Below are 14,282 nucleotides of genomic sequence, written 5' to 3' on the forward strand. Positions count from 1 at the left end.
GACAGCTGATAAAAACATAGGACCCTACAGTTTTTCGTTTTGTGAAACGTACAGTTTTACATTTCTGAAGGTTTAAAGCAAGTTACCAATTTTGTACTACTTAAAAATCTTATCAAGATCTCACTGAATATTTATGCGGCTTCTTTCAGACAGTACTTCGCTATAGATAACTACATCATCTACAAAAAGTCTGAGGATACTATTATACTGTCTAAAAGGTCTATAATATACAAGTGAACAGCAAGGGTGCCAACACACTTCCCTGGGCTGTAGCCAAAGTTACGTCTGCATGTGTCGATGGCTATCCATCCAGGATAACTTTCTGCGTCCTCCCTACAAAAAAGATCCTTAATTTAATCACAAATTTTGCTTGACACCCAATGCAGTCATTGTGTCATAATAAGCATAGATATGGTACTGAGTCAAATGATTTTCGGAAATCGAGAAATACGTCTACCTGACTGCCTCGATCCAAAGCTTTTAGCATGACGCTGTTAGCACGTCATGCGAGAAAAGTGAAAGCTGGGTTTCAAATGATAGATATTTTCGGAATTCTTGCTGGCTGGCATGGAGAAGGTCCGTCTGTTTATATTTCGTGTAATAGCTGTCATCGTGTGATTTTACTTTCCACTTTTGCTTTCCTTTTTAGAAATTGTACCTACCACTATTATCAGTTATCCGCAGTAAGATATTAATTGATATCTGGTAGAAAAGATCTGGTCTACCGATATTTTGAAACTCATTAGGAATAACGTTTGAAGCAACTAAGTAAGTCCAAGAAGATCAAAATTCCTCGATTCAGACATCTAGATTAACGTAGAAAATTTATGTTTTAAATAACTTACTTAATTTAAAAATTAGTAAGAACCCATTAACTTTCAAATGACTCCAGATGCACAAAACCTAAATCAAATTCTGTCCTTTGAAACACTTAATAATACCATTCTATTCGATTTTGTGAGTATTTTCGTACTTTTGTAGTAAATTTTATTCCTATATGTTCTAGCCTGTCTATCTTCTATATCAGTATATTAGAACATGTGATGATACAGTAATAACAACACACAGCTCTGGAAAACTTTGCTCTCTTCAGTCACTCATTTCAGACTCTGTATTTGAATCTGTGTCTCTCTTTCTTCATACTTACCATGAATTAATTTAGGTATTTGGGTGTTTTCTTTGATATTTACAAAATGAAGAATTAACCTGTCTAACTCACAGAACTCAATAGATTCACTGAAACAAAATCCAGGAGTTTGTGCAACACGTTAGCCTGATATTACATATATTTGTGTATATTATTAAGTATATATATATATATATATATATATATATATATATATATATATATATATATATATATCAGCATATCTTCAATTCCGTAGCAATATATTTCTCACTATTTACTTAGTTACAACACGTAACAGATGTAAGTTTAACAAACCCACAGCTCTAGTATATCCAAAAGTTTGTTGTCATTTTCGCACTCCTTTGATCCGTATCTCTGAATAGCAGTCAGAATTCTTATTCATATATAATTATTGAACCTAAGGTTCTCAAAATGTCACTTGTTGACATAAAAGAGTACGAAATTTCAGCTAGATAAACTTGACAGAGGAGGGCTTGCATTCCACTAGAAATACGTACACTAACGTACATATTCATCAACTTAACCAAAGGTCTGCACATTGCCGTAAGTCTTACTCTGAAATAATAATGCTGTTTTATTCTGTGTTCGTTGTACTTTGTAACAGTGTTTCTGTTGTACTACTTGTTCTTTGTACCTAGTATTTCCCAGTTTACAAAAAGTGACAGTCTATGTGTGATGTATTACGAAAGTGAAAGGAGTCTGTGACCACTGGAGTTATCCTGTATTTTAGTTGTTTTATTTTCACGTTTATATTTTCGTTTAGGTTTTAGTCGAAGACCTCCACAGAACCGTGTTCTGATATGGTTTTTTGTTTCTCCACTAGATAGTGCCACATTTTACCCCAAAGTCATAACGCAATACATACATGTCGTATTAACACGTATAAATGCAACTGTTGATGGAGGTTTAAACTTTAGAAACGCGTTGCGGACATAAATAAACAGTGACTGGTAACAGCGAACTTGTAGTTTCATTCGGTATCAGTAACATTTACGGTAAAGCCTAACTTAAAAAGCTCTCATTTAAAGATAAACAATATTGTTATTGCTCTCTCTCTCTCTCTCTCTCTCTCTCTCTCTCTCTCTCTCTCTCTCTCTCTCTCTGTGTGTGTGTGTGTGTGTGTGTGTGTGTGTGTGTGTGTGTGTGTGCGTGAGCATGTGTAAGTTTGTTTGTTTCCATTCCTCTACTGTTGCATGGAATCTCATAGTCATCATGACTCCTGTAACACTAACGCTGTAGGTCAAATTAGCATCTACTGCACAAATTAAGTAGAACAGTTTCACTCACACAAGGGCTGTAATTATTGGTCACTAAATCCGACATTTCACGATATTTAAGCTTATACATCTAAGTAGTTTCACAGTATGTTCACTTTCTACACATACTCGAGCTTCTTGCTAAGTCATTTGAAGCTCGAGATAATTAATATCTGCTATTAGCTTTCGTTGGTGTTTCAAGTTACAGATAAGATACGGCAGTCCATCTTGCACTGCAGATACAGAGAAAATAATATCATGTACGTCACCTTCAGAGTTCACTTCATTATCTGTTTACTCTGTTTTACTTTCAAGTAATCGGAACACAAACCTTCGCCGTACATGAAGCGTGTCGTTACACATGTATGATTTCAAAAAAGGCCGCTGTGTTTGTTATCATATTAATCCCGAGAAGTTTCCAGAGGCTCAAGTTCGTGTTAATGCGCAGCTGCCATGTACGAGACGGAAACTGGCTGTACTTCGTAGCTATTGAGAATTATCACGGAAAATTACAACCAGTTTTACGACACCCACTGTTCAAAGCAATCATTCTGGTTTAATGAGGCCTTACAGCAGCTGCGTATGTTTACTCGGAATCGTCGATCTACGGAGATAACTAGCAAGTGAGGTTTCCGGCCACTTTGAAAGGTTCTCGCTGTGTATATAAAACTGTAATATAATACACAGAATAGCTAGTAAAATAGCGGTATAATGGGAGGTTCAGGCCACAAAATCGTGTGTAATTTCTCCAGAGATCCAGTTTAGTTACACTTCTCGTTGTACAACTGTTTGACTTTGTTTTCTGTGTATGAAGTCTGCATATTTCCTGTCTTTTGTCTCATCTTCCGCAATCATACTGCTAGACTGTGATCGTTTTGTAGCTTCAAAACTGTTTAAATGCGCGTTTGATGAGTGACACATACCGTGACGACGGTCTTACTCGTTACACCGAAGCCGAGCATAATACAGTACACAATCATACAGCCACGTATCATCAGTAAAATATTCCAGCTTACTGCTGCCAGTTGTGAAATTAAAAGATTATTTAGAAAACACTTGAGGCAATATTGTATAAGTCAAAAGACATTTTACGGCTACAGACATTTCCATAAATTTGTTAGAAATAGCAGCAGTTCATGAAAGCAAACACTAATCTGCTAGCTGAGTATAAAGTTACCGCAGCAGTCCTGGACAGATTTAACAGATGTGCAACGGAGGCACTGAAATTCACCTGTGTGAATCTAAATATTCTAAAAGAAGATGGCAGCTGAAGCACCGGAAGTCAGAGGAAAACCTGAGATAACCAGCTATTGTGTATTAAACCGGGGTCCTAGAAATGACAGAGAGGCTTCGTCCCACTGTGGCCCTCAGTGGTTCACAAACCCACAACAGGCCACAGCAGTCCACCCATCCCGCCGCCGCCCCGCCGAACCCAGAGTTATTGTGCGGTTCGGCCCCCACTGGACACCTCTCTCCCTCCCCCACTTCCCGGGAACGTGTCATACCAGACGGGTGTAACCCCAAATGTTTGCGTGGTAATTATGGCGTACTCGTACGTGGAGACAGCATTTGCGCAGCAATCGCTGACATAGTCGAACTGAGGCGGAATAAGGGAAACAGCCGCATTCGCCGAGGTAGATGGAAAACCGCCTTAAAAACCATAGACAGGCTGGCCAGTACACCGGACCTCGACACTAATACGCCGGGTGGATTCGTGCCGGGGACCGGCACTCCTTCGCGCTCGGGAAGCAGCGCGTTAGACCGCGCGGCTAGCCGGGCTGGCTATGAGATAACCAGCTAGGTCGAATTTGTTTGCTGGACTAACTACATCCAAGGTGACTGGCTGGTCAAGGCAGGTCAAGTAGAGCCTTAGGTGGCTAGGTACTTACTTTTTCGTCCTTGAGTTAGTAACGTCTTATCACAGGTTAGATATCCAGCAGTTTCAGTCAAAAATAGCCAAGGACACGACGTACATGGACCACCGATTTCCGTGTAACGCCATGGACTTATTAGTCTTAAATGAACTCGCTGGTGACGATGGTCACTCAGTCACAGCGATTAACTTAATAGAAAATAGTGAAAAACGATATCTTGGATATCAGCTCAAATTACTGAAGATTTGAAACAAGGAAACACTCAGACAAATAGCTACTGTACAGCTGACTGCTGCAAATTGTGTAATATGTCAAAAGATAGTTTTTAACAACAAAACTAAAATGTCGTCGGCAACAATCTGTTTACGACAAAAATCGCTGTTGATTATAAAAGCAGATAAACAGGCCACAGCACAGCAAACCACTCACCAACTAGCGGCGGAGAGCCATTACACCCTGAACTACCTCCTCGCTATGGGCTATAGCAAGCATTGCCCACACGTTTCCTCTGGTCGCCGGAAAAAAACAGAGCACAGACATTATCATGGGGCGCGACAACACTGCCATTGAATCTCGAAGTATGGAAAAAATCTCCTGAACTCTTAGATCGCTAGATTTTGTTTTGGGAGGGCAGTTCAAACACCAGATAGTATTAGAAGTACCTAAAATTTGAATTATACGCTCAAATGCTGACGAGTGCATTCATGTACCACTATGTAACTCCACCACATACATTCTTCTTCAATCAGGCAATTGGCTACATGCTGACTAGTTTGGTTAGTCGCTGGTAAGGATATTTCCATTATAGTGTTGCCCTGAGTTTACGGCTTGATATGGCTGACTTGAAAGAGCAGCTTGTCTGCAAAAAGTTTTGTTTTAAACTGGGCGACATCGCCGCAGAAATGCACCAGATGCCGAAACGAGCTTTGGAGACAACGTTTTCAGTCACCAAGGAAGAAAATTATGTTCAAATTTCGTGCAGTTGCAAATTTTATGTACAGGTGGTAGGAGGGGGCACTATGAACAACATACTAAAAAGCCTGACCGGTGGGGTCTGAGCATTGGTATGGGGTGAGGTGGGGGGTGGGGGTCCTTTAAAGTTGGTTTCTGGGTGTTTTTCTTGAATAAATAAAAATAGCGGGTTCTAGCAAAAGTATTTCCAAGTACAAAATTAAACTACATTCAACTTTCTACTAAAAAGATCCTATTCATTTTTTTCTAGAAGTCATAGCTTCCGCAATTTAGGGGGGGGGGGGAATCGCAGAATATTGAAAATAGTGTTTTAATGGTGTAAAATTAATGTTTATTGTTAAATGAAGTGGGTTAAGAACAAAATTCAATGTGTGTACCATTTCTAAGTGCTGTAGAGCAGTGTTAAGGGATAAACTGTGTTCTGTGTGTAATTGTGGGTAAAGGGTGGGGAGGGTGAAGAGGTAGGACAGATGTTATGAGTGTGACGGAAGGCAGGTCACCGGTTTGTAGTCACACATTTCCCTCCTCCATAGGTCTGCATACTGAAGAGCGAGCAGAGCAGGTGATCCCCCCCTCTATGCACACCAATAAGTCACAAGAAGCAAGTACAGGGTGTTTCACAAAAATACTGACCGTCAGCAGCACCCCCTACGAATCATTTATGCTTAATGGGCAAACATGCCTAGCTAAGGGGAAGGGGGTCATGTTTACTATCCATAAAGTGCGTTAACGTTATACGGAATACAAATGTGAGTTATTAATAAAGCTAACGTGAGAAACGCATATGATGTAATCTACATTAATCTCTACACACTGTTTTCTACATTGCTAGAGGGGAAATTGTTTCTTAGTCGTCCTGTGTGGCAGCTGTGGTGTTCTTCCAGAAAAGGCAATTTCCCTACCACGAGAGATACTCGCTTTTCCGTTTACAGTCAGATTCTATCTTCCCCCTTCCCCACTTCTTGTCCAGTTCTCCTCTGTAAGTAGATAAAAACCTTGCTGAGCCCGTAGTTATGTGTTAAATTTATTTTCAGCGTATTAAGGGAGTACTTATTTGCAGTTCTTGAGTGAGCTTTGATGTGAAATACATACCTATAAATAATGGTTGATAAATAATTTGTGAGTGTGACGCTGTCGGTGCCTTATGAAATGTAGGTGGAAAAGGGATGGCAAATGTGGCACCTTGCTGCTGTCAGGTGATTTTTTTATCCCCTGAAACCTGTAAATTATTAGGTCTAGAGAAAAAAGTGAATAGGGGCTCTTTCGAACGAAAGTTAATGTAGTTTAATTTTGTGTAGGGAAACATTTCCGCTAGAGGCCGCGGCGCTTGAGTTATTTAAGAAAAACAAAAATAAAAGTACTTTTAAATGTTCCCCCGCCCCCACCCGCATGCTCACGCCCCCACCGGCTGGCATTTTTAGTATGTTGCTCATGGCACTTCCCGTACCACTGAACAAAAATTTACTGCTAAATGAGTTTTTGTCCCTATTCGACCTTTTTTGATCTTTTTTAGGTTATAAAAATACTTGACTGACTTTTCTTTTTTTTTTAATCATCGGTCTTCTAGGTGGTCTGATGCTGACCGCCTTAAATTCTGTGACTGATATAAGCGTGTCAAAAACTGGCAAACATCGACTGATGATAACGACCGTTCCAGTCAGCCGTCGACTGGCCTCACACCATAAAATTTAGGAAGGGGAGGGATTCAATGGCTCGTAGACAGAACATCAAAGACCTCTGCAACACACTGGGAATAAGTTATAATACAAGTGAACGTATTCTACCAGCTGAAATGAACATGGGGAGGATTGTGGTCAATTTTGTACCACGACTGCTTCAAGACTATCAGAAGCAATATCGCGTCCAAGCGTGCAGGGAACGTATACAACTGCTCCAAGACGATCCAATGTTGCCACTGACGGCGAAAGTTGGTTTTATGGATATTAACCTGAGACTAAGCGGTAATCATTGTATGGGGAGACTCTTTCGTCACCTTGGCCCAAAAAAGTTAAGCGTAATATCAAACGCATGTTGATTTGTTTTGTCTTATACTGATACGATTCTTCATAAAGATTTTGTCCTTCCTCGTCAGGCAGTCAATAAGTAGATCTATGTTTGAGGGATGACATGAGGAGAAAACGCCTACAGACGTGGCATATGAACAAATGATTACTCCATCATGACAATCCACCATTCGACCGCATACGGCCTACATTATTCAAGAATCTTTGCTCCCCACCAACAGGACTTTTATCCTCTTCTTCTTCCCGTAAACGAAAATCGAGTTGAAGGGCAAAAATTTGATACTGAGAAGGTTCTAGCGAAATCAAAAAGGGTAGTCTAAACAACGTCCGTCTTCAATGACACATTTCAAATGCGACAGAAAGTTTGGTATAGGTGCATTCGCCACCAAGGAGACTATTTTGCAGGTGATGGTGCAGAATAACTTCTAGGTAAGACATAACAATTGTAATTAACATATTTCTCGAACTTTGGGATACCATTTCGTACGAATTGCGCTTCTACAGATCTCAGACATTGTGGTAAGTGGGGAGAGTCTCTGGAATTTGACCGTTTCAATTACGTAAAAGGTCATCGCAATTGATATATTATAAATTTGTTCTTGATGTGGCGGAAACGACGCATGAAAGTTCAGAAAAAGTTACAAAGAATGATAAGCACGCTTAACAAGTTGCTTTTGCGCTTGTTAAGAAAGATTTCTATCACATAACATGAGGTCACTAAGTGGTGTCACTGCCTGTTAAAATTCCATTATATAACGCAGTGCGCGTGTCCTCACTACAAGTATAAACACTACAAAATATTTATCGTCCAGTTTTTTCTTATCCATATTACTTGCTAGTAGGCAAGAGAACACATGAAAGTACAGCTGCTGCGACCTCAATAGATATATTAGCATTTCCGAAAAAGTCCAGACTCGATTAACGTTTCTGAACATACTTCTTCCATAAGGAACGCTTAGACAAATGTAGGACGTAGACTCAAAGCGATGTTCTCAGAGATGTGATATTGAGCGCTTCACCCAAGTATATGAAAGGTGGTGACTGATTGACGAGTTCATTAAAGGATCTTCCATGGGAGAAGAAGGAAACAAATCTCGTCGACAAAACAGCCACTATAGACGGAGCAAAAGCTTAATTAGAAGACGATGCCGAAACGAATCGGCCATTACCTCGATGGAGGATCCACCCTGGCTTATGGAACATACAGAAAAGTGAAGTAAGGATACCTGAAGGGATGTTTGAGTACAGATTCTTTCAAATAAAAGTTTAGTGTCTTGAGAATTGCGCCACTGCACTCGGTCTGCAGTGGGGCAGAAGAGAAAGGAGGAGGGTTGCACACAAATGTCCGGCCTTATCGACGAAACATTAGCTGTGACAGGCCAGGGATGGGATACGTAACGAGTCGTGGTTTGATGAAAGAATCATCACTGTAATCGCATGAAATGGTTTCAGAAATTTTCAGGAAATAAAATTTCGATGGATAAAGCGGAATAGAATTCATCTGTAACATGTCGAACAATCTTTAGTATGCGACGCTGATGCAATCCTTATCTATATTCAGAAAAAATAAAAGACGGATTAGTATTTCATATCCCTGGGAAGACAAGGGCAATAAAGACAAAACACACGACCGGATAAGGAAGATATAGGAAATCAACTGTCCTTTTCAAAGAACGACCCCGATATTAGCTGCAACAAGTTTAACGAAATTAATGGAAATCTAGCCGATCTCCAGCGCGGTACTTCTGTCATACAATCACTGAGAAACGCGTAAGATAGAGATATCATCTCTGTTAATGAAAAACAGAACATGTTAAAACAAAGGGTCCACACTGCAGAGCCCATTTTGAGCAGGCAACAGAACTGGAACCTTATATAAACGCTTTTATTCTACGTGGTCTCAGTTAATATGGAACTGCAAGCAACCATGCCCGTAGTAATCTTCTGATCTAGCCGATCTCCAGCGCGGTACTTCTGTCATACAATCACTGAGAAACGCGTAAGATAGAGATATCATCTCTGTTAATGAAAAACAGAACATGTTAAAACAAAGGGTCCACACTGCAGAGCCCATTTTGAGCAGGCAACAGAACTGGAACCTTATATAAACGCTTTTATTCTACGTGGTCTCAGTTAATATGGAACTGCAAGCAACCATGCCCGTAGTAATCTTCTGATGCACTAATTACTATCGTTACCATAAAATTCTTGCCTCAAAAAATTGTGAGTGAATATCGGCGATAAAACTACGTCTTCTGTCTTCATGAATTGCAAGAAAAGTCAAATGTTTCAAAATACTCGCTGGCCGGTGTTTCTAAACAAAAGAAAACCGGTGAGAAAGCAAATTAGTTACAGTTGTAACAAAGGGGCTTGGTTCTGTTTTCAGGCGCGACTCGTAAAAGTTAGACAGCGATAAAAGTTTTAATAATCGCAAAATTGTTCATAACTAAATAATTGTTAATTGTTCTAATTATCATGAGGTGCAAGATATTTACCATTGCGTAAAATGTTCAAATGCTCGTCAAGACTTTTCCGCACGTTATGGTCTCCTGCTATACACATGTTTCTTAACGACGCCTTCCACTAGGCTGTAATTTCGATCTCTTATAATCTCTCGGAAATTTCTTGGTCTATCTACCACACATTCGCCTGACTACGTGTCTAGCCCACCGCCATTTCATTTTCATTAGTCATAATTACGTCCCGACTCCAGTCTGTTTCTTAATCCATTTGTTTGTATCCTATCCTCCCAACACACATACGCTGTATCACCAAGAGTAGCTCGACACTCTTACGCAGTGATGAATTAACCACTACACCTTACGAGAGGGGGATCCACCGGTATAAAAGGAGGCTGGCAGTATTGTGGTATGAATAGAGGAGCAATAACGGCAGAATGGATCCCTTAGGAGAACTCAGTGACTTCCGAAGTAGGCTAGTCATTGGATGTCACTTGAGTAACAGTAGTGTAGCTCTAAGTATTCTGATCCACAGTTTAAGTTTCTGCCGCTAGTCAGCGTCACAGTCACGGCTCTGCATTCGCTGGCAGTGGTGGGAAATAAAAAATAAAAAAAGGAACAAGATGGCGCTGGCGAGATAATAAAAACGCAAGATGGCGGGAAATTAAAAGAAAGAAAAGATCGATGTGGTTGAACCAGCCCACTTGTGGTTTGCAACCTCTCCCACACCCCCTCTATCTCCCCCATCCTCCCTCCTTCCAACCCCATCCCAATACTTTACAGTCCATTAAAATGAAATAACAAAACATAATGTAGCCCCAGCTCACCAATCTTGGCTGTGTTCAAAAGTATCCAAAGGCTCTGACTTATTTGCACCATATTTAATGTGTATATGAAAAAATTACATAATGGTGTGACATGCAGTATTTCCACATCCAAAATACATCAGAAACCACACACTCCTCCCCCCCCCCCACACACACACACACCACACATACCCCCCCCCACACACAAACACACCTCCACACACACACCTCCACAAACACACCTCCACACACACACCTCCACAAACACACCTCCACACACACACACCTACACCCCCCCCCCCCCACATACACACACAATGTAAGTGCCTCAGTGCTAAATTAATGCCTTAACAGTTCCAAATAATGTGTCAAACATGTAGTTGACATTTCAAGCTAGGCCTAAATCAGATGATGTAGCGAAACTAGCCTGTCAGAGGTAACAGCTGCAGGAAGTATACGATGGCCAAAATACTATGATAAAAAGGGGAGCAGACGAACAAACAGAGAGTCTGAATCATTGGCAGCTATTGGAAGTATGTAATTAATTCCATTCTTTAGACCTGCATTTGGTGGAAGGCACACGAACCCTTAAACTAACTATTTCCGTATCCAGATTGCTCTATGATGCTTTTCAAGTATAACAATACTATCTTCACACCTAATATACATAACAATGTTGAAATTTCAATGTGATGCTGCGATTTAGTATCCACAGAAGGTTCTGTCATTTATTAACGAGTTTTTCAGTAACGTTTAACCTTACGAAGCACTAGTTAGGGGGAAAGAAGACAATAGATCATGTTCTACATTAAAAATACAATCGATGATAGTGACAATTATTGATTTCTATTACAAATGATTGGGACTAGTTGTGGTTACGTACAATAACAACTTTTGACGAAGATTGCCATATTTTAAAATCGGAATTATGATGCCCACGTTCTCTAAAATATTTAGAGATAGTATTTCTTATAATGAATTACTGAATAACATCAAAATCTAATCTAAATCCACAATTAAAAAGACTAATGAAATGCAGAAACACGATTATGAAGCAAGGAAGGTGTTTTGAAGAGATTTTATTGTGACGTATCAGATAATATGTGTACTTTCGCAATACACAAGGATAACTTCTCCTATGTTTACATACGTCAAAACATGTCCTAACAGAGTACTGGAAGAAGACAGAGATGAACCATCACCAAAGACAATAGTGCAACAAGACAGATATGGAAGGTCTACGTGTTGAAAATAAAATCTTTGCCACTAAAATTATTTATCATTTATCGAGTACAAAAAGTATCCAGATTGCTTTTCATAGCACGCAAGTATAATTGCAGGTCATTCATTGCAAACGAAAATTCGAACTGCACAGCAAAATAAAACTGTATTTTTTCTCAAAACATGTAAGTCTTCGAGCACAAAACACACATGACGCTACTATCACAAATTAATTACTGTGTAAGATTTTCAAAAATTAGTTTGGCTTGCATATTGGTACTACTGATAAAAGTCTTAAAATAAGCAGCACAGTGTATATCAGTACGCAGCACTCGTTAACCACCCAAATTCAATTGCTTTGTCACACTATGTAAGCTCTATTGATCTTCAGAGTAAATACTTCCACATCTAAATGGTCTGTATAGCTTACTGTAATACACACAAATTGTGTCGGGTTGTAGATGAGTGTAGTTCGGTCTTAGTGTCACATTTTACATTGTTCAAAATACAAAAAAATTAGTATTATAATATTGCATATTGCTGATTTACCTTATAGCTTAAAGTGCACTTGCTGAGGAGAATTTATCCCATTTTCAAGTGAGTGAGTTTATGTCCTTAACCTATTTTTCAGGCCATCAAGCTCAAAACTGGTAATAAATTAAAAAAAAAAAATTATTCGCTACCCACGAAATGCCAGGTGTAAAATTATCATCTTGTAAAAAGATCATTAAATAACAGTGGGAACACGTTATATTTATTATTAATAATAGATGGGATAAAAGGCCGTAAATTGGGTCGTAATTAAATAAGCAACAATACAGTCAAATGGCGGTGCGTGGATTCAAAAACTGTTGTATGACTGTTGCTCAGCAACATCGAAAACTGTTTAACAACTGCACTGTCTACTATGTCGCCCATCACGCTTGTCCAGAGCTGCGCTGCTGCTATGGTCGCAGGTTCGAATCCTGCCTCGGGCATGGATGTGTGTGATGTCCTTAGGTTAGTTAGGTTTAAGTAGTTCTAAGTCTAGGGGACACGACCTCAGATGTTAAGTCCCATAGTGCTTAGAGCCATTTGAACCATCATGCTTTATGTACCCTCCACTGCTAGTGCTGCCACATACCGTCCGTGAGTGGTTTTTACGTGTTGACCTCGAACGTAGATGTTGGTCACATTAATAGGGCTGGACTGTGTATATTATAATGTTGTTGCCTCATTGAAATATGCATTATAGCGTTTCATTCGCTCAGTAATATACTATAATGTTGTTGACTCATTAAAACATTATAGAGAAAAAGGAAAAGGGAGGGAGAGGGGGGGGGGAGAGAGGAAAGTGACAAGACTGTATAAATCAGAGAGATGACGTCAGTTACTTGGAGATGTATTCACTTCTGTAATATATAACAACTTCGCTGGCTCAGTAAAATAAGCTTTAAAAATGTGTGTGACCAAACTGCTGAGGTCATCGGTCCCTACACATACACACTACTTAAACTAACTTATGCTAAGGACAACACACACACACCCATGCCCGAGGGAGGACTCGAACCTCCGGCGGGAGGGAATAAGCATTATGGAGAGAGGAAATTTATTGTGGTGTAAAAAACAGAGAGCTGAAATTTACTCCTTGTAATGATGATGATGATGTTGGAAAGACCAATGTGGATATACTGTATGTAAGTTTTCGTGAGATTAAATTTAATGATGGTGCAGTACAGTAGATGAGACAGATGTGGAAATATCTGACTGCCATTATCCTGCATGCTATTGTGTGAGACAATGATCAGTTTACAGGGCGGAGAATGATAGTGAATTATAGTCAGTTTACTGGGTGGAAAATAATGCTGAATTTACAGGTTTGGAATGCTGGTCAGATTACAGGGCAGAGAACGATGATGAGTTTACATGGTGAAGAATGATGGTCTGTTGCCAAGGTGGTGAATGATGCTCATTTTACAGTGTGAAGAATGATGGCCAGTTTACAGGGCGGAGAATGATCGGTTTTTAGGGTGTAAACTGATGGTTTACTTAGAGGGTGGGACATGACAGTTTATAGGCCGTTTTCCACTAGACGTCGTATAGATACAGCAGTGTAACAGCTCGAGCGGAAGAGTTTTATTGGTGTCTTAAGTGAACGATTCGGACTTAAGACTCTATGGTGGCCAGGTTTTATGTCTAAGACTGTACACATACACATATAATGGCAGAAGCGTAGCGGAGTTGTGCTGGGGACGTGGAGCTGTTTGAAGTCACCCTTGTATTATTATAAACATAGGTGGCATGGCGGCCACACGACGTTTCGTCGTCTTTGCCACGTCCATCTGCAGTCATGAGTGGCGCTCCAGTGCGATGCGTAGCAGCGACGTTCTAGGGACGCGATGCTGTTTTCATTCTCAGGTCAAATACGGTGCTGCATGGCCTGACTGATGGCAGACTGAATGACAGCTAAAACTGGAGACAGTTTGTAAGCTTCAGACCTAGATCAAAGGATGGAAATAGTTCATCTGATAGAATCAGTTC

The sequence above is a fragment of the Schistocerca nitens genome, chromosome 1 (genome assembly GCF_023898315.1).
Source record: "Schistocerca nitens isolate TAMUIC-IGC-003100 chromosome 1, iqSchNite1.1, whole genome shotgun sequence".
Classification (NCBI taxonomy): domain Eukaryota; kingdom Metazoa; phylum Arthropoda; class Insecta; order Orthoptera; family Acrididae; genus Schistocerca; species Schistocerca nitens.